General features: G+C 44.3%; 1 pseudogene across 1 annotated transcript; it reads right to left on the bottom strand.

Annotated features, from left to right (window-relative positions):
- Nucleotides 1–1,958: 1,958 nt before the first annotated feature.
- Nucleotides 1,959–24,308, bottom strand: LOC144115843 (MOB kinase activator 1B-like; annotated as a pseudogene). The gene is made up of 3 exons (XR_013311571.1): nucleotides 22,636–24,308; nucleotides 20,249–20,646; nucleotides 1,959–12,774 (listed from the first exon to the last, which is right to left on the bottom strand). The product of XR_013311571.1 is annotated as an MOB kinase activator 1B-like (transcript).
- Nucleotides 24,309–25,737: the final 1,429 nt, after the last annotated feature.

Here is a 25,737-nt window from a genome sequence, read left to right as displayed (position 1 = left end):
CTACATCCATGACACTCGTACGTCTTGTCGCCTTCACAACTATTCTAGCGTGAGCTTCGCCAACTCGTTTTGCTGAAGCGATATGCGGAAAGCCCACTTGCGGAATTTTGCACGAGGCTCCCAAAGGGGCGAGCCGAGGTGTCACAGCAGAGCAATTTATTGCGTAAAAATCCCTCCTATTGCTTAGCGCATCGTCACCCGCGGGCGCCATAAGTGTGCGTAACGGCAAGACGTGACAGCAATTGGTCAGCCACTGTCACTAGGCCAAAAAATAGCCTGCAGCTACGTAGTTCCGGTTTCTGAACTTCGCCGCGAGGGTGTCTGTCCTGCGAAACCATCTACGCACCGCTTTCAGGCGCGGACTGTCACGTCACTAGTAATTTCTCTTCCCTTTTTATAAGCAGTCTCGCCGTTCTTACACCAATGTGCACTCCCCTCGCATATGTCGGCGTTCTTCCAGCATGCAGAAACTGCGCGCTCGTCACAGGCTTTTCGCAGGCTTTTCGGTATTTGTGATTTGTGATGGAGCCTCCCAAGGCTTCACCACATTTTCACTTTTTAATGTGACAGCTTTAAGGAGCTCTTGAGGCGGAAAAGCCAGCGTCGCTACTATCTGAGGTTACCGCGGCTTGGCTGCGTCGTTCGTGTCTGAAAAAACCCAGTAGCACCAGCAGCGGAGGCTTTGCGCAGCTGCTCCGTCAACGCGTGGAACCGGCAACCCCTCGCCGCGCGGCTGCCAATGAGCGGCGGCGGGCCCGATAGCGCTGTCGCGTTCTACTCAAGGGCTTAGACATTCAAGTTTTTATGCATTTTCTTTTCGGAGGACTCGGCCTGGTATTAACTCCACCTATGAATAATTCGGCAATTTCTTCCTGTCCCATGACATTGCAATCAGGCAATGAGGTTTTACTAGCCATTTTTTTTAATTTGATCATGTTTATTCATGGATTTCGTCTGGTTCATTTCGCATGACCACATTACAGGTTGCATACCGCTACACTAATCATAGTCAAGCAGTATACATTTCTGTGCATGCAGTTTGTTTCTTCAATCATGCAGAGTGAATCTAATTTTGTTTATTTCAGCTGTAAACGTTATTTTGAAAACAGTGAGGGCAACATTTGTGCATTTATCTTTCTGAAATTTTTTTTTCATACCTAATAGATATTTTTAAGGCACTGTTTCTTAATTCCAATTAGAAAATCAATATTTGCACACCCCTAATTATAATACACGAAAAATTGAGAGAATGAAGGGGTTCACTCCGTGAAGACTTCCAAAACCCTTACTCTGTATCAGGCACATAGCCAGGAAATTTTTCTCGGGAGGGGCCCAAGGCAATTTCTTTAGCTGGCTAAGCACTGCCGAGAGAACAGGGGGGGGGGGGGGGGGGGGGGGGGGGGGGCTTGGATACGTGTGCCTGCTCTGTATTTTCCCCTCTTTGGAAATGTGGCTCGTGTCCAGGTACACCTTGGTTAAAAATCTCTGGACCACATGCTTTGCCTTCCAGCTGTGTGGTGGGGGGGTTATGGAGTGAAGCTTACAATCTGTGCTGGGCAAGGTGAACCCTCGTCCATCTTTTTTTCGGTCTTTATAGGTGCTGGTACAGCTCCAGTACTGAGCTCAAAAGCAAACTATGTGGCCTGAAGACTTGACAGAGGCTGCAGTTAGCCGGCACTACATTATTTTCGCTTCCTTCTATTCCACCGTCACGTGCCGGGTTGAGTAGCCAAGTTGGGCAATAACACGGGCATGGTGGTGCCCAGCCAGTGACAAAGGCGGAAAGAATAGAACTAAAATAGCCTTGTCATACTATTCTGGCCCTCCAACTTTGTGCACATGCACAGCAGAATGCCATTGCTGTTGCATTACAAACACTTAAGAATCGCTGTGGCACTTCAGTGATCACTCGAGCTTTTTACGACCAAGGCTGAGCAACAGCAAGCAAACAGACAATGCAGTCATTATCAAATAATTTTTACATCCTAGGTGCTCATTAAAAGCAAGTGAATCTGTCGTCCCATTTTGCACAGCATACAAAAGGAAAGCATACGCCATCAAAAGTGCACAGCTCAGCTGCCCTCAAAGGCAGCTACATCAAGTTACCTCGTACAAAACTGAATCATGTAAAAGAATTTTCATCTCTGTGCTATAGATGTACAAAAAGAAATATACATTGTTCACACGAGGTGTGAACTTCGCTAAAGGATCTTGGAAGAAAGATCAGTTCTTGGGGCTGACCTTTTTTTGACAGCCAACGTGTTGTGTAAGGTCACTTTGTGCAGCTTATGAAGAGCCTTAAAAACATGAGGCATGAGAGCTAACACAGTCACAGCTCTACTTACAACTGCTGCTGCATTGCATACAGGTTCTCTATTTCCTTAAGTGAATGCCAGATTAGTTCTTTTTTTTTTTAGCCAAATGCCCCCAAAGTGCTTGTACATTAAAGACACACACCAGAGAACAAATCTTCCCACTTCAAACCTCTTCAAAAGTATTGAAAACTAGAGGCAAAACATTTAAAGGAACTTTACTGCTACATTAACTTTTTTTTTTTCAGCTGATGGAGCACACACATGAAACAGAATTTAGCAGATTTCAAACTCAAGCCACATGAGTACAACTTGTCAATCAAGCTGCTGTACCAACACCTTCTTGGTTTCAATGTCAGCCAGATCAGTTAGTTCAGGCAAATCAAACGCTGTCCTACTACCCTGCCTTCTGCTCTCCCATTCACCAGCCTTTGCGTTGGCTCAGCACATACAGTGAGAAGGGGAGAGAACCCAGTAACTAGCGACATACAACAGGAAATGGGCAAACAAATCCTTCCTCTCATTTTCTTGTGGAGTGGCACTTTATAAAAGAGAATTCGCCAATCATGCCAGCAGCTTGCATTATATACCAGGTGTCTCAGCTAAAAGTAACCAAGCTTTTAAAAACACGGAATGTCCTAGCCGCGTGAAACTAACTGAGGCTTGTTTAGAGTCGCGTGACCTAGTCTGCAGTATTTTTTTTCATTCTTAAAATTAATTAGTTATGTGTAATTAGCTAAGTTTTTAATTACTGAATTGAGGAACAAAGTGTCGAGGTAAAAGTTGTAGATAGTCTCAAAAAACCGCTAGCAGTGCTGTTTACATCAAGGTACAATTTATGTAGCTTTACTTGGCATTAAAAGAAAGCTATCACATGACCAGCTGCCTGGTCACATCTCTGCCCCAATGTGCATGCAAAGGCTCATCGGGGAGAGCACTTCAGTAAAAATGGATTTTGTTCTCTAAGACGCATCTTGGGATGTTTAAATGGCCCCACTGTCACGTAGATGCTTTTTTTTTATTGTGCAAGCTAGGGCTTAAGGCAGAAAAAAAAAAAACTACGTTAACCGTATCTCGATGCAAACATTGCAGTCAACTGTTTTTCAAAGTGATCTACAATTTTTCCATTGACACTTTGTTCCCCAGGATAATAATTAAAAAGTTAGCTAATTAGGCTCAACTATTTAGTTAACTTTGAAGAGCGAAAAAATACTGCATACTAGGTCACGCGACTCTAAACAACCCTCAGTTGGTCTAACGCAGCTAAAACATCCCATGTTTTTCAAAAGCTTGGTTACTTTTAGCTGGGACACCTGGTATAAGCCATGGCTCCACGATGAGTAAATGAACCAAGGCACCCATACGGGTCTCAAAGCAAAGCGAGTGATGTGGCTGGTATTGAAACAGAAGATGCACTGGCTGTGCATTAGGTATCAGACAAGCTGTAACCACTGTTGTGATTCTTGGCAAAGCTTAAGCAGCAAGGGGAACCTTCAGTATACGAACACTCGTACATTATCAATGCACAAACAGCTGCTACAATCCACACTCAAGACATGCATAGCTTATCACAAGTAACTATGATGAGGAACAGCAACTCCAGGTGAGTGACTGCCACAGCCATTAGGAAACATCTCATTGAGTGCAACTGCACTAGTCCCCCAACTGCATTTGCACCACATAGCTCAAGACACCTGGATGCATGGAAAGAGCAGACAGCAGCACACCAGAAAGGGTCAAATTTTGTGTGTCTTGGAAAAAAATATCCTACCTTGCTAGTATGCAGTGTACATACAAAAAGCGTTGCCTCTCGGTGGCTTAGTATGCTCTACGATATTCAGCCACTAACTTCTTTTACCAGACTTGCACTGAACACCAAAAGTAGAGCACAAGAAACAACAAAGCATATAGATTTTGCATCCAAGAAATGAGAACAGACAGTCAAACAAGTGGTGTGTGTCTGGTTGACAGGAAAAACAAAACAAACAAAAAATCAAGTTTGAAGATCACGCACAAACCAACAAAAATATTGCTCTGAGTGTTTGCACAGAAACGCACATGTAAATAGCATCTGAGTCTCACACCACACCCCTAAAATGTTGCATGACATGCCAACCTCTGCATGCAGTAAAATGCGGCTTTTACACTCAAATGAAAGTCAAGTGCCTTCAAGCTGTTCACTAGGTTTCAGATGCAGTCAAGCTGAAAGCAACACCTGCACAACTCTACTAATGCCTCAACTACATAAGGCTTCTGCACAGCCTGGGAACAAGACAGCTGTGTTGCGACCCACTATATGCAAGTGCCGAAACTCACAAATAAATAGTGGCGAAATGATGGAAAGACCAGACATTTACCAACATGCACCAGAAAGTGCAAGAGTTGCACCACAAATCCAAAAACAATAATTTTTAGTGCTTTATGGTGCAAACGAAACAGTGGCCACCAACTACCAGGACTGTCAAAATACCCTCAGAAGAGTACTAACCAACTTGCACTGCACGTTATTAGATAGACAAAGCCTGTGACCTTCTGAAGTGTCTACACAACTGGAAAAGGTATTTATTTCTCCCCCCCAAGATGGATGCACAAGACATCTTTACCTGCTTTCACTACTTAGGTTTTCTCACAATGGACGAGAAAAGAGAAGCAATGTCGCACTGAGCAGAAGAAAGACTACTGATGGAAGGTTAAACCGCAAGCTTTAAAGGAGCCCAGAAAGGGGCTCTCGATATAGTTGCGATATGTCTGGGATGTTAAAATACGCTGCTTCATTATTATCCTCCAGCAAGAATTATTCTAATGCCTTTTGTGGAAACTGAGTTATATGCAGACAAAATTTGAACTTCCGCGTCTTCATGCCTTTCCCTCTCCTCTCTCACAACAAAACGGCGGCGCTCCTCAAAGAAATTGGTCTGTGAACCAATGATAACCCCCGGCTGCTGAAGTCACTTGCACGACGAGACGTCATATGCCAGGTTTTCGCTTGAAAGCCCAGCACCGCGCGTTGCCGCGAAGTGCGAAAGCGGGAATTTTTAGAAATGTATTGTAAATTTCCCGCTCTTTTTTTAGGTCTTGTATGTGGCATGGACTCTCGTTGGCCTGTACTATATGCAGTGCAAGAATTTTAAAGCCAAGCTCAAACACCCCTTTCAGTGGCCCTTTAAGGATAAGATGAGAAAACTAATAATTTGCCACAATTGCACATTTCATGTTCAAACTGAAAACAGTGCAGCAGATATTGGCGCCACTGACACAAGGCAATGTACTACTACTGACAAAAGTTTCCGGGACATGAGTTCTAGGAAAAACGTTTACTGTAGCTCCACCTCGCTACCCATTGGGCTGATATTGTATGAAGGCATTAAAGGCCTACATGCTCCTTCCTCTCTTCACAACATCACGCGACTGAGTAGCGAGGTGGAGATGCAATAAACGTTTTTCCTAGAACTCATGTCCCGGAAAGTTTTGTCAGTAGTAGTACATGCTTGTAATGCACAATGTAATATCGTATGACTTCTTTGACATTGTTTTTATTTTGCTCCATAAATTTGGCATCAGCCCTAATTCATTCAGGCCAGCACCTCAAGCCTCAATCATTACTCGGCTACAGCTAAATTCCAGACAGTGTCACAAGTCTCTAGATATAATGTACAAGGTTGGAACGAAAAGTGATAGGCTTCTTGCATACAAGGATGAAGCGGACACGACCTTAATTGCACCGTAAGCGCATATTAAAAGTTGCTAAAAAAGTGACCCAAAAAGGTGGACCCAAAACATAACAAAAAAAACAACACTGAAGCTGAAGAAAAGGAAGAGTAGGCATTGAAACATACCATAACATACATTTCTCAACATCACGAAACTTTTTGGATGCAAAGCCTCCACTTGTAGTTTTTTTTTTCTCCCATAGGCAATTTGTAGCAATTCAGCACCTTCCAAGCCATGCTGAAAAGAATTAAAATAAATTACACTGCTGTGAAAGAAACCAAGCACAGAAACTCAAAACTTAAAAAGAATACAGCAGATTGCTGAAGGTTGAAAAGCTCCTGTGGTTTCAGCCGCACACTAAAGACTAACACCACTTGGTGTTCATTTTCTAGAACCTGTCTAACACCTGCCTTAACACAGAAAACTGAATTTTCCCTTGTGGTTACACTTCAGGTTTAGGGGGTTTAACGTCCCAAAGAAACTCAGACTATGAGGGACACCGTAGTGAAGGTCTCCAGAAATTTCGATCATTTGGGGTTCTTTAACGTGCACTAACATCGCACAGTACATGAGCCTCTGTGGTTACACTTCAATATCCAGCTTATAAGCACTAACCAATGAACCCTTTGCAGTTGTGGTCCAGTACTATTTTGCAATTTTTTAACATGCGAAAAAACCCAGTGCTGTGTATAAACAATTAGTGAAGCATTTACTTAATGCCATGCCCTCATGCCTGTGAGTCCTTCAAAAGTTACGTTATCCATACAGGCAGTGCTCAAAGAATTCTCCAGAGTGATGGCTGGAGTGTTCCACCACATGCCTTACAGTGGAACATACTTACATACTTGTTCTCTTCCCTAAAACTGTATTCACAGCCAATGAACTGTAAATCGATTTTGTAAAACCCAAACACAAGTGTGAAAGATACTGCCATGATTGACTATGGCACTGAAGTTTACTGGCCAACTCTGCATTTTTCCTCTGACCACAAAAAAAAAAGCTTGCCGCAAGGGCTATCAATGCAGTACTACGTGTCCACTAAGAGAAACAGCTGGAAAAATGTATGCAAAAGAGCTTAGTAATCATTTTGGGTAGAAAACAGCACGACCGGACAAATAACAGTGAACAAGGAAACACACAGACGTGCTCTGGCTCGGAACTACATTTTTTATTCCGAACAAAATATTTATAGCTAACAATCACGTGACCCAATAGCTCCTGCGCACATGCCCACAGTACAACCTAAGAACCACATCAGAGGTCAATGGCTAAAAACCCTATGATAACCTATGATGTGGTTCTTAGATTGTACTCTGGGCCTGAGCATGGGAGCTATTAGGTCATGTGATTGTTAGCTGTAAGTGTGTTTTTCTGAATAAAAAATGTAGTTGCGAGTTAACACTAGTCTGCGTGTTTCCTTGTTCTCTATCTTTTGTCCGTTTGCACTGTTTTCCACCCAAACTGAACACATACCAACTAGCCAACTACCCATTCTACTAGAGCTTGGTAAATGCAGCCCAACAAAAGGGTTGAATGGCCATTCACTTTTACTGGCTGGGACTCAACTAACAACTGCAAAGGGTTAAAGAATCTGACAACCACAGGGCAACATTAACAGCTTCCATGGAAGTTAGCATGGCTTTGTGCACATGCTTTGCTTTTCACATTTACATGTGCACAATGCAACGCATGCATGCACACACACACACAAAAAAAGACAGCACAGTGAAGCTACCAAAGTAGTGGCACTTCAATGCAATGCAAAGGGTTTTGCCAGGACATCTGAAATGCAGACGGCAATAGTCGTGAGGCCTGGCAGCACAAAAGTGGTAAAAAAGATATAGAACTCAGCAGACAGTTTGCTTGTGCACTCTCAGTAAAGCCAGGGCCAATTTGATTGCAAAGCTTCCATGTGAACAGGACCATGATGCCTGTGTGATATGAGCAGGCTTCCCAAGATGAGTACAGAAATGGTTCACAGTCTGGTAACAAACAAATACAAATAAAAAATAATGATGGCCCAGAGATTCTCCAAGACACTCAGGCACACACTAGACATTTCAACTTGTTATAGTGAGTAAGTTCCTCGGCAGCTTAGCAGCGAGGCAAGATATTTCCAGATAGAAAGTCAGAACTCAAAGGGAAATACAAAATCAAACATGTACTTGGTGCACACCAGGTTTTTAGATATTCAGAGGTTGTCTTTGGCTACAGCAGGTTAGATGCTTCCACTCCTCTTACACAAGAAGGCACCCGAACTGCAACATTCTCAAGTAACCAGTAACAGAACTAAGATGGGAAGAGGTAAGAGAACACCAATGTTCAAAAGCTGTGCCACTCATCTAGCTATACACCAAACATGAAGAGACCAACCATTAGCTGATTTAATGCTCTGGAATTCTCTTCACTGCTGAACCTGCACAAGTTTGTAAGGTACGCAATTTTTGATTGCAGCTTTCTGCTCCCACTGAGCATGCCTTCCCATGCTGGTTAGCAAATTCAGTAGACGAAAGCAGATGCTGTCGTACATTGCTGAAATGTGGCACTTGAGTAGGAAGAGTCACAAATGCATAAATTAACAGAACGGCTATGGTAACATGCATGCATTCCATCTTTTTTAGCAGGCTCTACAAGAGCACAAAAACTTAAAACCATACAGAAGCACACTCTGCCCTAGCACATTTCGAAAACCTATACAAAACAGAAAACACCTGGAAGAGCACTGAAATATCACTCAGGTAAAATAAGTAAACAAACAAGTTGGGTAGAGAATATTAGTTTTTTCACAGGCACTTGGAAACAGAAAAAAGTTAACAATCAGGACACAAAAAGAAAGCGGTTTTTAATTTACGCCATGTCCTCCATCACTGGGCAGCTTCAAAACAGCAAGCACCAAAACTAGCTTAGACACAACATTACAGCCTTTCTAGGAATAATGCTTTTCTATGCAGCACATGTCACTCACAAATTTGCCCAGTAAGTTAACTCTTCTCGCCCAACAGGACTGTCACGTTACTGAATTCTTAAGCACCTTTTCACATTGGCAACCCATGCCTGCTGTTCATTACTAAGTCCAAAAGTGATCAAGGTGAATGAAAATGGATACAACACGTGATGTAAGGAGCACTGGGGCACCAAAGTTGGCATAGAAGAGGTCAGTGGCACAAGGATGGATTCAGCATAAAAAACGGAAGAGACATACACGCTGCTAACATCTCTGTGGCGAGCAGTAGACTGCCTCAGGTTCCAGTGGCAATGAACTTAAACAAGAAAAAGTTGGAGATAAAATCCTACACTGTTCAACAGGTGTTTCAGGGCACTTCAACGAAGTTACTGATTGTAATCAGGGTACAGATAAGAATAACAAGCACCAAAGAATGGAAGCAGAGTGGTCAGGACAAAGCATGGATGTCAGAACCAAAAGTGGAGTCTAGCAAAATAGGATGCTGCTCTTACCAGCTATGCAAAGGAGAGGCAGGGGGGAGGGGGGGACAACAGGCCATGGCCTACCTTGACCCCTGGAAAAAAAAAAATGCCAATTTGCTAGAAGAGGCGATGTGGGGGAGAAGGTGCCGCTGAAAAGCCTGCCATCACCCCCTACCCCTTCACACACACACACATGCTTGGCGAACAGCCCTGCGGTCCTCAACCATACAAAATGCAGTCAGTTATTTATCAATGACAATGCAGGCATGCATTAAATCCTTGGTGGCTGCCACACTAAATACTACCATCAGTGCTTGGACTCTGGTCTTCATTCTGTGCTCAGATGTCTGTTCCAGCCTCTCGGGCTCCTTTGCTGGGGCATTTTTCTGTGGCCGCAGCATGACACCACGATCATGGCATCATCAGCCACGCCCATAGGAATGCACCTTTTCTGTTACAGCATATACCTCAGAACAGAGAGGGTGGCATATGGGTGGTGTGGCGGGCCAGAACTCCAAAATTTTGTGGTGGACCCATCAAACGCATGCAGTTAGAAAATACCAGCCGACACCTTTCGAACAGTACGTTCAAATTTCTCGCAACTTTTATAGTTTGCATAAAACTTAAAGTGACAGTTTTGCGAATGGGAACTAAAGCCCTATAGTCAAACATCATATAATGAAAACAATAGAATTACTCGCTACATCAAACACCTTGTAATTATTTTTAACAAACACGTAATTTCTACTTCATATATATCGAACACAGTTGGCATGAAACGGATATATCGGAATTCCCCAGCGCCAGGGGTGCCCGTTCAGATGGCAGGCTTTGCTGCAGCTCACAAGCAACTGGTGGTGGGGAGGCAAGCCTTCGTGTCAAGTTTTGCACTTTTATCTTGCACTAGTGTTCTCGCACTCGCCAACAGCGCCCTGGAAGATACAGCAGCCTGGAGGGTTGGCAGTCCGGCAGTCAGCACATTCACGTCTCTCGCACCATTAACAAGCAACCTGGAAGCAGCGGCGTGGATGGTTGTAGCCTTGAATTAACCATCCTGCTCTCATGTCAGCTGTCATGGAGGTGGTGAAAACAGTGACAGCTTCCGCTCTGACATACCACTTTCCACGCAACATGGATGTGATACAGGGAAGCCACCCTGACTGCTGTTTAACCTGGCGTTGTGCGCTTACAGTGCTGTGCAGGGAAGCCGACCTAACTGGCACTCTGTTCCTTGTGACTATTGGAAACGCCACGTGCGCCTTTGAAACGTCGCTACAAACCTGGGAGATCGCCCCAATTCTCTATTAAAAATTGCCCAAGTTTCAGTCTCTTCACCAACTAAACTGCACTGCTCTGGCAAGCGTTTCTGAGTAACATATATATATTTAGAATTTAAGTTATATCAAAACTCCTTCATGATTTTTTACCTATCCACGTTAATGAGGTTTGACTAACTTTATTCTATGAGCAACCTGCAAGAATTGTCAAATGCACCACTGTCAAAGAACACAACGCAGCTACAGCAGACAAACATGGCATGAAGGCAGTAAGCTTAGTCTGCATTGACAAGTTAAGGGGGGGAAGAGGGTCTTTAAAATGAATTTTTATTAATGAAGTCACAATTACGAAATCTTCAGGGAACATGTATTTTTGCATGCTGATTCCAAATATGTAATTTAATTTTATGTCCAACAAGTCCTTATGCACTTATACAATACGTTATGTAACTTTTTGCCGAGAGTTTGAAAGAAATTATGCTGCAGGGAATTTGTTAGATTGTATGCCATTGGTTCCTCGACATCAAGCTACGCAATAAGGGTAAAATTATTTCCCTGCCTGTTGTAGAAGGCGAGTTATAGGATTTTGAAATCATCACGTATTCAAGTTTTTCTCCCATTTGGGAAGTGGTAAATTCAAAACCCTGTAACTCAACTTCTATGATAGGCATGATAATAATTTTGCCCTTATTGCATTGCTTGATGTCAAGACAAGCCAATGGCGCAAGTGTTCTAGCAAGTTTCCTGCCGCAAAATTTATTGAAAGGTCTTGGCAAAAAGTTACAGAATATTATTATATGAGGGCACAAAAACTTGTTTTACATAAAATTGAATCACATATTTAGAATCTACATGCAAAATACATGTTTCTTAAAGATTTCGTTATTGTGACTTCATTAACAAATTTTTTTTCTAGATCAGCTCCCCCCTAACATATTCCTAAGGAGTACAGGTGCAGCTTTTGCAAGTGCATTTCAGGTTTGCTCCTTAAAAACCTGATAAAAGCTCACATTTCAGTAAGACTACCCCTTGCATTAGCTTACAAAAGAGATATGAAGATGGCATGTGGCAAGTGTCAAGTGGCTGGGTGTACCTGAACGTCTTTGAATACGGCAAGGCAGCGAGAGTAGTATGTGAAGAAGCCATAGATAAAAGTGTGTGCAGAACTCTTCGCGAGACTGCAAATGTTTTTTTTTTTTTTCATCCTCAAAGGTAAGTATAAGCTTTTAAACAAATTCGCTCTGAGCCACAGTGCAAAAGAAATAAAAACGTGCGGACTGCTTGTGACAACAGAACTGTTGGCCTACACAAAGCACAGGCAACATGAATCAATGATTGCGGTGTGGGGGGAGCGCCGCTGAATGGTCAGGAAGGCTCATCTGTGTGTAAGGCAGATGGCGCTGTTTTCAAATAACTGCCACCTCAGAGCAACGTTTAAGAATCAAGTGTAGAATTGCACAACTTCGTAAGCTTTTGTCCTGTGTAAACACTTGCAGCCCAAGCAGACTGTCAGAAATATTAAGCAAGAAAAGATGGGGATGGCGACAGTGGTTGAAGAACATCAGAGTGGTAGAACATCAGAGAGTCGAACATACTACCGTTCCTGCTGTGTCCAAAAAGAAACACCCGGGTGTCCTAGTGCAATGTCCCAGTACAGTGATAAGCAGAAGGCTGGGCAGCGGCAAGGATAAGGAGAACGTTGACATGAAAAGGTGACAGGCAGGGGGTGGAGTGGCAGCACGTAGGACAACATTTTCAGATGGAAGCAAGAGCAGGAAATGGCATGTTCTAGCGCGATGGATTGCTGTCCCTGTCCTTGCTGGTAAGCTTTTCAATAAGCTCTTGCAGAGGCACCAGCTCTCGCCGATCGATGAGCCCAAACTCCTGGACAAAGAAGATGAAATGCTTGAAGCTGGTGTTGAGGTGTGCCTCCTCGCCCAACTGTACCACCTCTGAGAAGTGCTGGTGGTAGATGTGTGCATACACCCGAAACAGCCGCTTCAAAATGGTCTTGGCAATGGAGAAGAAGTTCTTGGGGAACGGCACACCTGCATGTCATATAAGCAAGCTCGTTAGCATGGCCAGAGAGCAGTATAAAAAGGCAACACTGTGCCCATGTCTTCTGGCTACTGGTCACTGCCCTTGAGGGGAAATTGCACGCATACAAGTTACTTCCACCATGCAAATATGCTTAACAAATGCTCGTCTTTAAGTTAACTGCATCAGCAGAAGCTATGCAGTCTTTATTTACTACTTTCCAAAATTCAATTGAACTCTCGATTAGCGATTAATTGTATAACTGTAAATGTAATGTGTGTACAACTTTCAGGAAACACTGATGAACACTTTACCTAGTTTCACAGTCAGCAACACAAATTATTTCATGACATGCCATGATATACACCACATATGCTTCTGTTTACTACGTTAAACAATATAAGCATCTCGGCACCTGTGGCCAGATGCCACCACACTGACACTGACACCACATACATTGCCAGTCACCACATTTGTAAGGAGGTGCACTCCGAGAAATGAACCCTGCATTTCAGCACTGCAGTTCAGTTTCAGCATTTCCAACCTTCTCCTTAGGTATACTTTCCAGTCAACAAATTGTACTGTTGTTCCAACCATAACTGCCTCCAATACAATGCCATCTCCACATAAATTTTCAGACAAGCTGAAACACGCAGTACTCCGTGCGAAGTAAAACTTCATCAATAAATAAGTATATCTCCACTGTCACTGCAAAATGTACTTGAGTGTAAGCAACTTTTAACTTTCCCATTCTTGCCAAGGAATGACTTGGCAAATTTGATGTGTCAGTTGCCTTCACACTACAGAATATAAAATACTCTCATTAAATTTACAACACAACATATGACACTAGCAAAAGAAAGCCTCTTTGTAAGCATCTGTGTCAAACTGGGTCTATTGATAATTCTGATTGGTTTCCTTGAGTAGAAGTTGAGCTGAAGTGAATCAGCAACACTAAGTGCCTAGGTATCTCTTTGAAAACCACCACAACATTGGAAGATGTGTACTGATGCTCTTTGTATCAAGTTGATTGTTTAGGCTGGTATACTAGATCTTGCTGGCAAAATGAAAAAATTTCCACGGCCATAATGCACATGCTGCAACCACACATAAAGAAATGGCCTTTATCTTTATTTCCAGTACAAGATGATACTGAACTACTCTGGTGCACGCCCCATGCTGCAACAGTACTGGTGGCTGCCATAATAAATGTTTCGAGCAGTTTACTGAAGGAAAATTATCACTAGTCAAGGAACCTAGGCATAGACTCATTTAAGGAGAAGCTATCAAATCTATGGGTTGCATTTTTTCACAGCAAACACTACATATGGTGTTAGGAACCCTGAAATGCAATATACCATTCAACAATGCGCTTTGGATAATTTAAAATGTACCTTATCAGCACAGTTTCAGTTTTGCAAGTCCTAGTCATGGTAGTACAGTCGAACCCGACTATATCGAACTCGTTTATATCGAATTACCCCGTATATCGAACAATTTCTGAACACCGTAATGTTATAATGAGAACATATAGGAAAAAGTATGGTTAAATCGAACAAAAATAGCAGCCGCACGCGATATATTGAACTTCAACACCGCAAAATTTCCCCAGAAGTTGGCTTTCCCGCGCGGCAGCCGGGCCAGCTGCCGACAACCCCCCTCCCAAAGTGGTTTAGCCCAAGTGTGTGTGTGTGTGCGGCGCGACTCTCCCTCCCTCAGACAGCCGGCCCCTAGAAAAAGTGGTTCGACCCATCTCTCGCTCTGTCACAGCCACGTGGCACGTGCGCCTGCACACAGTTCAGTTGCAAGTCGCGTCCTCGGAATGTAGTGCTCGTCCGCTCTGTTTAACGAGATGGCTGCCGTGAAACGGCAGAACATGACAATATCCGCAAAGATAGAGATTATCAAACGAGTTGAACGTGGAGAAAAGAAGTCGGATGTCGCCGCAGCATACAGCATCCAAGAAGCACGCTGAGTACAGTCCTTGAAAAATAAGGCCGACATTAGGGCTAAGGCGGACAAGAGGCCTGGTGCTACCGTCACCCGCCGCGTACGCACAGGCTGCATATGAAGACGTGGAGGCAGCAGTGTACAAGTGGTTCCTTGATGTCAGGTCACGGAACATCCCTGTTTTTGGCTCCATAATTGAGCAGAAAGCGAAGGATCTCACTTTCATGCTGAACAGACCCGACTTCAAAGGTGGTTCAGGTGGGCTGCAGCGCTTCAAAGAGCACCACAGCATTGTCGGCCGGGCTGTCACCGGTGAAAGCCGCGCGGTGGACGTCAGCAGCGTGCAGAAATAGATTGATGGAAATTGGAGCGACATCACGGCAAGATATCATCCCCGCGATATATTTAATGCCGATGAGACAGCATTGTTCTGGCAAATGCTGCCCAACAAAACGCTGCCGTGTCGTGATGTTAAGTTAACATCCACGGCGGGAAAGTCATCAAAGCCGAATATCGGTGTTGCTCGCCACCAACGTCAATGGATCGAGCAAGCTTCAACCACTTGTGACTGGCAAGAGCAAATCGCCGCAGTGCCTGAAGAATGCACTCTCTCTTCCTGTGACCTACGTGTCCAATGGAAAAGCTTGGATGACAAGCGAAGTGGCTGAAGTCCTGGGACGACGACCTGGTAAGCAAAGGCAGAAAGGTCTGCTTACTCGTTAATAATTGTTCTGCTCACCATTGTAAGCTCAGCGTCAGCAACATAGAGCTTCGCTTCCTGCCACCGAACACAACGTCGGTGCTGCAGCCTTTGGATCAAGGTGTGATTCGTGCACTGAAGGCAGGCTACAGAAACCGCCTTGTGCAACTATTATTGCTAAATCTCCGCACTGGCCGCGAGTTGAAAATTGACCTCCTGGGCGCAATAACGATGTTGAACGCATCGTGGAACGACATCAAAAAAGAAACAATTCGAATTGTTTCCGTCACTGTGGACTCTCTGCTTCCGGAGAGGCTGGCACCAGCTCAACTGAAAGCTGTGATGAACCCCTCGACATCGGTGAACCACTCGAGGAACCTGACGATTTGTTAACACAGCTGTCAAGAGTTCCCAAGTGCCGTTTGTGATGGGACTGCAGCTACAGACTTTGTCTCCGTTGACGACGATGTTACGACTACCGGAGAGCTCGCTGACGAAGATATTGTTGCCGATCTGGCTAGGGATCTCACCGGCGACGGTAACTGCGAGGACCCAATGAGTTCCAACCTGCCCACGTGTTCTGAAGCACTTCATGCGCTGAGCGTTGTTCATCGCCACTGCGCGTCCATAGAAGGCTGTGGACTCGGCTGTTCCCAGTCACTCGACAACATTGAAAAGTGCATACTAAACAATTCTTTGAAAGCGAAAAAGCAGAAGACGATCGGCTACTATTTCTCGCGCTAATATGCACGCCGTACATGTCTTTAGGAATTAAAGAACACTTATTGATGAGGTGCGTTTTGTACATTGTCAATTTCTTTAAACGTTCTATATCGAATTACACGATATATCGAACTAATTCCATTTTTTTTTTTGCGAGTTCGATATATGCAGGTTTGACTGTATACCACAAGTGAGCAAACACAACGATGCCTTTCCTATCATAATCAGAACAGCCTCTGCACAAGCTGCGCAATGCTGCCATCAGGCAAATATTTTTCCCACCACATCACTCACATGTATGCTGGTGACATAGGTTGAGGGGGTCCAGTTATTTTTCTGAACCCCCTTTCTTGGTTCAGGCTGATAGCTCATGATGGGTTCTGAAGGCTGCTTAATTTTAGTGATGAATACTTTAAAATAGAGAAAAGCATGTTTTAAGCATCGCTTTCCCTTAATACCTACATGCCTACTTGTACATGCAGAAAGCTATCAGCAGGCTTTCTATAGCCTCAAAGGGTCCTTGCAACACTTTTTGAACATCGTAAATGCACTCGCCCACTCAGGTCATGTTGTCATCAACATCTAAGCTAAACACTACAACTTCAACTCAAAAGCTGGTTTGCTCTTTCCTTTATTTAAAATTCAGGCCTCTTGAAATAACGCGTCTATGCATATAGGTTTTGAAATTGCTATTCACGAGATATATTCATGCAACACATGAACGTTGCACAGCAACAACTGTAACACAATATCTAAACTAATGAGCTGATGAAGCTCATGAATGTTCGCAGCCCGGCCGATCATGTGTGCCATGACTGGAAGTAGCTGCCTCATGATGCACAGGTAGAAGCAACATAAGAGGGAACATAGGAGCGCTTGGCCTCCGTGCTTCACAAAACGCTGCCGCTGACAGCCGATGAGAATAGGTGGCATCAAAGGCATGCATGGAAAGAGCAGCCAGCCATGCTTTTTGAGCATGTGCTTTTGCCGCCAATTCTCGCCGCCTCTCGGCAACAGCAGTCCGCGAAGTGCGGCGGCCACCACGCTCCCATGTTCCCTCTCATAATGCTTCTGCCTGTACTAAAAAAAAGTTCAAACAAAAACCTACATGTTTACGTCAAAGATGACATTTTAATGGGTGGGGTGGCAGAGAGAGCTTTGAACATGCAAGGCATTATGAGAAAAGATTAAAATGTGCAAAAAGGGAAAGGGTAAATTTGATTTCCGATAGTTCAGCTACCAAAAAACACACTAAAAAATTCTTGGCTGAAGATATTCGCGAAGCAGTGCTGTTCAACAACGAGTGCATGCCGTGTCTTTTTTAAAAAGTGTCCAGGGCCCTTTTAAATTTTGGTGTCTCTATGCTACCATAACAATGATGACAAACAATTTTATCTTGCTAATGAAAGCACATTGCTGTCAAATTAAAGGAACAAGACAAGTAAACAGACTTCTTGCTTTTTTTCCACACTGATTTAACACCAACACAACTAGTTCTTTTAAGCATGCAAAGGTACATTTTTGACCTAAGCATGTAATTAAAAACTGCGGTTAATGCTTTCTAAGGGTCCAACCAAGGTGGCCGAGTGGATATGGTGTTCGACTGTCAAGCACGAGATCACAGGCTCAATCCGAACTGCGGCAGTGCCATCCATGGAAGTAAAATGAAATGCAGCCTGTGCCCCGAGATTTTTGCATCATAGCTTGAAGACGGGGCTTTCGAACTGGGTCCTGCGGAACCCCGGTGTTCCTCGAGTGCTTTTAAGGGTCTCAGAGCACCTGAATCTACACACTACTCAATCATCACCTTTCCTTTACCCACTTTATTGTAGACCCAATCACATAAATTGCTTGCTGCAAAACGTACACTGAAAACTAAACATTTTGACAGATTTGCCTGTCTGGTTGGGTTTGAAGACTGATAATAAACTGCACATCTCCAACCAAAATTTCAACTTTAAACCCAACGTTTCGAAGCCGACTCGGGCTCCTTCATCAGGGGTGACTGAGGGCAGTAGCTACCGTCTTTTAAGTATGGAGGGGAGGGGGGGGGGGGGGGGGGGGGGGGGGGGGGTACACTGTACACTGTACAGCAGGCCATTATTAATTAAATTTGGGCATTTTTTGAGGTGCCATGCATCTGCATGCTTCTTTTTTGCAAATGTGTCAGGCTGGATGGGATGAATGCCAAGACATCTGGGATTCCCCAAGACCAATAAGATTGAGATTGAGTGTTGCTACAGTATATAAAAATCCACCAACGAAAATTGAAGTACTCTTTAGTCAAGATATTAAGTGCATGAACAGCTCGTGTGCTTCTGAAAATAAGCTCCAAGCTCAATTGTAATATATTAGTAATATTAGCGTGGACGTCTGTACTGGTGAAAGATAAACTTCCATTTTAAGCAATTGTACAGTGTTTTCAAGCAAGACGCGCGAGACAGTGAAGGCACTGAGTCATGAAGTTCAAACATATACAAAGTCCTAACATTACCTAAAGTCCTAACATTACCTAAAGTAAAAATATGCATGCCGAGCCTCATACTATGCACTAAACCAAAGCAATATCATTCATGAGGTACAATTAGCAATATCAATTTAGCAGAGCAGGTATTTACAATGTAAAAACTGTGACGGTAAATACACGTTCTGCCTGAGGGCAAGGCTATGGTACTTTATTCATATTACCTCCTCCTGCTAAATTAGGGTACAAAGGTGCTGATTGAAAAATGTCAACTGGAAAATTCAACTGTGCAGCACCAACTCAGTACAACAAAAGTGGATTATACAAATCTCATTTTTTTTCCTGTTCCTTAAGTTTCAACTTGAATTGGTATCTGCATTACCCTTTTAATCACCAGTGTAGCGAATTAGAAACATTCCTTTGAACACCTTGTACTCGTTACTACATGGAGCTCGAACACAGTTCGCTGTGACATTTTTCTCAGTAGTCATCAATTTGCGGTCAAAATGTTTGGTATCACCGTGAAGCTGTCAAAGGAAAAAAGGGAAATGAGTGTACAGCTTCCAGCCCAACGCCGAACAATTCGTTGTCTACCATTTTCCTGCGGGACAAATTGGAAAATATTTGTTGGATAAAAAATTGACTGTCTCTGGGCATTCAAGTTGGTTCGAGGCTGTTGATTTGTTTTTCATACAATTTGGACTAGCTGCTCAAAATGGCACAAATGCTAATTGTTGCAAAGTGGTGACATTCCGATTTCTCAAATATTAGCGTGTTAAAAAAATTTTGATATTGGCCATTGAATGTGGGTATGTTAGCTAGCATAATATAGAGGTAATGATATTTTTTTCTTTGATTCCTTCATAATTAGGGCACTACAGGGTTAAGCCACTGGGCACTCCTTTTGCCACTTATTTCTACTGTTGCTAGACTGCACTTCCACCAGTTAAACAAAAAGCAAGTGCATGATGGTAACAAAGGGCACACCCACTGTTGCCACCATTTCATGGAGCAGACACACCAAATCTTTGCTCTGTGTTCTACCTATGGAACAAGGCAGAAGACATTACCACGCAAGGATCGCGATGTGGAATTCGCCTGCACATGTTAAATAATTTATAATTCAATTTTTTTCTCTCATGTCGCTTCAGTTTTAATAGCTGAACGATGGCTTATGACTTCACAGACGAGTTGACACAATGGTAAGGTCATGTGAAGCATACAAAATTGTCATATAATAGCTATTTGTTCATTTGTTATGATTACAGGTGTGGAAAAAGGCTGGAGTACAGGTGGAATCAATTAAAACGGTGGAATGAATTTTATCGCACTTTGTGTACAGCTCCTGTGACCTAAACATTGCCTCAGCTTGTCTGCGACGTCATGGCTATCGTTCGGTGGTTGAAACAAAAATCAAAACAACTTCAGGCAAAAAAAATGATTTATAAACTATATAGCGGGAGCAGGCATATTCTACATAGAGATCTATGCATACGAATGTCTAACACACCATTTCAAAGCGATAATCACGGCATGAAAAGTTTTGTGTGCCTATTCCTCTAAATTCCCATATAAACCACTTATTGCCCCTTTCCATCATCCCCTGCATGTCTGAAAGAGTGAAAGGTCAAGTTCAGCAATACCACACCTATCTTAGAAGGAAACAGGGCCTCATCGTCAAGCTGGTCCTGTACCCAGGTCATGAGGTAGTCGATGTACTTGGGGGCCGAGCACTTGATGGGCTTCTTGACTGTTTGGCCGTCTGCCCAATGGTACTCATACTACTTAGGACCCGCCGACATGACTGCACAGCTGCCTTCTGTGCAGAACTCAGTCACTGTCCCGTACAACATGTTGATCTGGTTGAAGAAGTCCACCGTGTTGACAGCCACCCACTCGTTGAGGTCCTCCCCCTCGGGCAGCATGACGGCCAGGCGCAGGTTGCCTGAGCCCAGTGTGGCTGCTGCCTGTTTCATCAGGTCATACTGGTGCGTGCCTTCAGGGATGTTCTTCTTCGGCTTGAAGGTCTTTGAGGAGCGGCCCCCACTGTAACACAAACGCAAGGGTAATATAACAGTGCGCTGGTTATCTCAGGAATCTCTTAACGGGCTGTGAGAATGTGAACTGCAACAGCCACAGTTTCAGGAATGTTAAAAAATGCGTTAAGTGCCCTTCTCTCCATCCACTATATTCAGCACTCAACCAAGTCAAACTGAAACCCTAGGAGCCCACACCTCACCTCAAGCTCTCCACCAAACAAGCTACTATGGCAAGAGGGGCCCCACTGCAAGGGTAGCACTGATGCTCCAGCTTCCTTCTGCATTTGTTTTTCAGATGTCACAACTTTAAAGGTGCACCAAAGAGGAATCTGAATGCGTCTTTTTACCGCGAGAACTCTGCCTGCACGCTCCGGGCATTCTTAGAAAATTCGAATTATTATCCTGTGCGGCCGATTTCCCTAATTAAATTGGATTAACTGTCCCGGCTCCCTCCCTTTTTTTGAACTGAATGCGCTAGGTAGGCGGAGCCAACCAACGCGTGGAGTGCCTTTCAGCCAGTCCAGTGGCGGCTCGCTTACGCTTTTATTTTGTTTTTTAGGTTTCTGTGAATAAACAGTTTCAGTCACAGACAATATAGCCGCAAGTCCAACGAAATAAAAATACATGTGGACTCTGATTTACATATCACTCGGCCAATGGCAGTGCGACAAGCCGCCACGGGACTGGCTGACGCGTTGGTTGACTCCTCCTACCCGCCGCGCTGAGTAAAAAAAAAGAAAAGGTGGGAGCCGGGACATTTAATGTGATTTAATAAGGGTAATCGGCAGCACAGGACAATAATTCGAAGTTTCTAAGGATGCCCGGAACGTGTAGAGTTCCCGCAGTAAAATGACGAGTACAGATTCCTCTTTAGTGCATCTTTAATATTAGAAAATGGAACTACCGGGTGCACTTAAGTCTGCTTACATGCTGTGAATGCACTGCACACCATTCGGAGCTCCATGGGTTAATGCCCACATCTGCAGAATTGGTCATTCTCTACGTAACATTCATAGATGGCGGCGAGTCCTCGTACCACTACCAGTGCAGTGGTTAAGAGATGTGCCACTGTGCTGGCAGGTGGCTGTTTCTGTATCACAGCCAAACATAGGAATTGTGCGACCTATGCCCTTCTCGAGCAACTTCTCACACAGCTGGCACAACACTCCTCTGAACTTACCAGAGCTTCCTCCCAATGGCTGCAGCTTGTGCAGCACTCCTCTGAACTTACCCGAGTTACTACCGAGTAACTGAGGTAAGCTCGGGTAAGTGTTAACACTTTCTGTACACACTTTCCATGGCCACAACGCATGAGCCAAGTAATGCTTACGCATTAAAAAGCATTGTTAATTCTCATGTATTTATCATTTTTCAATAATGGCTGCTGGCCCAGATGGGATCAATCTCAGTGACCCTCCGTCGGCTCATTACTATCTACTCAAACAATCCAACAAACTTTGTGAAACCAACTACCTTCGGAGTAATTTAACCAAGTTCTTTGAAGACAATACTAATACATTACAATCACACTATTCAGCTGTCATCAGTTTATTTTTCTACTGCATGCTAAACTTAACCGTGCAATGCCATGCAATGACTTTTCATTTAACTTTGGCTCAGCAAGAATGAAAGCTTTCAAGAAAGCCTATAGGTATGTTTCAGGCTCCCTAGGCTGCTTATAAAATTGAGAAGAGGAACACTGAAGCAGTTGCTGCCATGAGTAATGAGCCCACACATCACACATTAGCCTAACACAAGTACTCTGCACAATGCGAAGCAAATACAAAACAGTAGCCAGAAGTGAAGACCTGCCACATATTCCTCTTCTCAAGTTGCATGGCGAGGCAGTCCCTAATGAGGGACACATGCAGGCACTCTTGACCAGTTAGCTGCAGCTCCTGCCTATATAATAGACGGCTCAAGCTCTTCAATCAATGCCAAACTTCTTTGCATGTGTTTTAGCACTGTTTCCAAAATAAAAAGCAACACAATTTACCAGAACTACAAATGGACGTGGAGGCAGCACATTTCCTCAGATGCCCAGCTCCATGGCGTGCCTTACCATCGTGGCATATGAGGTTTGTACAACTCCAAAAATTTCAGTGGCCCCACTACAATGTTCTTACACATAAATTTCCACATATTTCTCCAATGACATTTTCTCTTCTAACTTATCCATTAGCCCCTTCTGTTCTCACTGCACAAGCAACACAAAATTTAGCACCGGACTCGGCAAATTCAATTATGCATACTTCTGGCATAATCCATATAAGGATGACACGCCACATAACAGCCAGATGCAAGAAATTTGTCAACAGTCACGTGAAAACACTCTCGGAGTCGCAGCCGGCGTACACTTTGACAACAAAAAATGCAGCGATGAGGCACAGCCTTGACTGAACTTCGGAACTTGTTCCCTTTGTTTTCCAACACCTACAGCTCGCGATGGCAGTGTTGTGGCGTCGCCGCCTGAGTACGGACGCCACCCACTTTCGACAACGGGCGGCAGTTGCCCTCGACGCCAGGCCGGCTTATTTTTGGCAACAAAAGTGGCCGTCCTCCGCCAGCCGGGTACAGGTCAGCTAAGTTCACAAGGGAAAGCGCAGGGTTGCTGATTCTCCTGCTTGGGAAAGTGGGGGCGCGAGAAGTCCGCAGATGCGGAGACAGTCACGAAAGTAGCACCATCGAAAGAAGGTTGACCACCGTGCAAACAAATCGACTCGACGCGTGTAGTCATCAACCACTCGTCGACATAGCTCTCAGGAGGTGCCCTCAAGTCGGCTCGCGAGCACACACTGCGCTTACAGTCTAATTTTTCTAAGCACAACGGGCTGCCGAAACTCCTTTCCAGATCGCAAGAAAACGATGCGCCGTGCGATGCGCCGTGCGCAACGGACTAAAGCTGCTTTCCTTTTCCCTTATACGGAGCGCATTCCGTAAAATGCTGTAATGAGGCTCGTGCAACTGGAAGTTTCGATGCGGCCCTGAGTGACCTTTCTGCAATCATCCTACCGGGTGTGTTCATTTTTTGCTTCCAAAGAAACACCAGGCAAATAACTCGACCCTCACGTCGGCCTCAAAACTACACCGCAACAACCCAGGTTTTCAGGATGAAGATAAATTTGAAAGATAATGCGCCACTTCTAATTAAAAACATGCACGACGGAAGAGACGCAGAAATAAAAAGCAATATCTGGCGGATTAATGAGTTGAGCTCGCGTGGTTCATGTGCGCACTTTTCGCGGCAGTCCCATGACAGGGATCGCCAACTGGCCCAAACCCTACAGGTCCCTTCAAGAGCTTACTGATTCGCAGACTAAAAGCAAAAGCCAGATTGGGCCTTGAAACGGCACACATCAGCCAGACGCTGCAAGAAGGCAGCCGTCCACTGAAATCCTCGCTTGCACAAGTCGCAATCTATATCACAGGAAGTACGGAACCCCGCCGAGTCTCAAGTAACAGCAACGCAAAGAGATCTGCAGGACTCTCTAACATGGACAACTTGGACACAAGCAGCCCGCTGGGTTCTCTTCAGAAACGATACGAAGGCAACACAGTGCGCCGAGACACGCAAGGCCGACTTAGGACTCGGCCACTAATCGCGCGACGTCCTTGCACTCTTGATTTGTGTTGCTCAACGGAAATAAGGTTACGTAACACAAAGTCAACAATACATGGGGCTTCTCCCGCTACTTTTCCACTCAACCGCAGATGACCTAAGCCTATCAACTGACGTTTAATCACCTAACTGAAAATAGTAGTTCACGCGAGAAGACAAAACGGCGCTTCTCCCCTCCCCCCGCCAGACAACAAAGACGTCCGAAGACGCAGTCCGAGCCTCGCCAGGACCGCACTGGATCGCAGCGAAACTTACAAGAGGAAGCTCATCTCGATGTCGCACGTCGATTGATGTTTTGATGCAGAATACCAAATCACAGCCGTACGCGTTATCCGGAAGTGACCATGTTACGCACGAAACCGTGACCAATAACAGAAGCTTGCTGCGTGCAGTTTCCGAAAGGTGTTTCCGGCAGTTCCGGCCGCATTCACGCGAGGAGCGTTCATCGTGCACAAAAAGTTTGGTATTCTTATCTATTCAGAGGGCGCTAAATAAAAGTAAAGTTAGGGTTCATAATAATTTTTTTGTCTATATGCTTAGTTGATTTGCATTTACATGCTTTTTTTCACATTTGCAACGTTTAATACAAGTTGGTCTGAAATTTATTTGAACGGAGATGAGTAAGCGTCTATGTCTTCAGCATTGTTGTAGCATACAAGCAGACAATAACTATAAAAATAAATATTTCAAACTCGCCTATTGTTCTAATATTTTTCTGCCACAAATTTCTTATGAAAAACGTATGAAGAACATGAAAGGTTTCGGTTTCGTTTTTGAGCAATGATGCTGGGATTGTGCGTGTTGTGGTCGCAAAATCAGTGCCGTCCGCGGTTCTCCACCAAGTTTCCGATCTTCGTCGCATCCGAATTTCTAGAACAAACGTGCGTGGTAAAGACCACCGTGCGTTGAGGGCAGAAGATGGGTTTTCCGATCAGCTAGGAACAGAAGGACGGAGAGGCGGGAGAACCGTCACTTTAGAAACGCTATTAAACAGCGTGCGCTAACAGGACGTACACAGGAAACTTGAAGACAGAGGAAAGAAGCGCATTTTTTTTCCAAATGCTCACGAACAGCCGTAAACAACCCTTCATGAGGAACAGAGTAAAAAAGATCTTCTATGTCTATGGAAAATCCACTGTTGGCTGTGCATTTGCCTTCTTCGAGGAACTGCACCACTTCTCTTGAGCTTCGAACACGAAACGGGTCTCTGCTTGTAATTCTGTCCAAATGGCGTCGCAGGTAGTCGCTCACTGCTCTCTGCCACGTATTCCTTTCAGACGCAATGGCTCGGAGGGGGCCCGCAGGTTTGTGCGTTTTTCCTGTAACGAAAATCTCTAGGCATCCTGTGTCTGCCGCCTTGACAGCCGTCGCCAGAGACACTAGGTTCATACGAGCAATGAGTTTTAGTGCGGCACGCTTCTGTTTAGCCGGGTGAAAGTCGACAAGTCGAAAACTTTTGTTGATAGCTTCGGTAGCTTT

The sequence above is a fragment of the Amblyomma americanum genome, chromosome 1, assembly GCF_052857255.1.
Source record: "Amblyomma americanum isolate KBUSLIRL-KWMA chromosome 1, ASM5285725v1, whole genome shotgun sequence".
NCBI lineage: Eukaryota > Metazoa > Arthropoda > Arachnida > Ixodida > Ixodidae > Amblyomma > Amblyomma americanum.
Note: the sequence above shows the minus strand (reverse complement) of the source record. Positions and strands in the feature narration are given on the sequence as shown.